This window comes from Penaeus monodon, chromosome 34, assembly GCF_015228065.2.
Source record: "Penaeus monodon isolate SGIC_2016 chromosome 34, NSTDA_Pmon_1, whole genome shotgun sequence".
Classification (NCBI taxonomy): domain Eukaryota; kingdom Metazoa; phylum Arthropoda; class Malacostraca; order Decapoda; family Penaeidae; genus Penaeus; species Penaeus monodon.
Window position 1 is genome coordinate 3,578,862 of NC_051419.1, and position 277 is coordinate 3,579,138.

At 40.4% G+C, this 277-nt stretch overlaps 1 protein-coding gene across 1 annotated transcript in view; it reads right to left on the reverse strand.

The window, feature by feature from the left end:
* Nucleotides 1-277, reverse strand: part of LOC119594526 (integrator complex subunit 9-like) — a 10,813-nt gene that overhangs the window by 6,321 nt on the left and 4,215 nt on the right.

Genomic DNA, 277 nt, shown 5'->3' on the forward strand with positions numbered 1-277 from the left:
ATAATGAGATTTTAATCCACTCACAAAGGCAAGGCCAGGATGTGTTAGTGCTCTGCCCCTAAGCTATTGTGCAGTTCATAGGCGAGTTCCCAAATTGTCATCCTAGCCATTGGGACCCACACTTGTGACATGATTTGATGTCAACCAGTACAAGTAAATTTTTCATCATGACATAACAGAATGTCACCTAGCATAGGTTAATATTAGCCACTGTTGTTCTACATTGACTTGGGATGAAATCTATGCTTGATCCACCCTATGTAAGCACTGATACAAT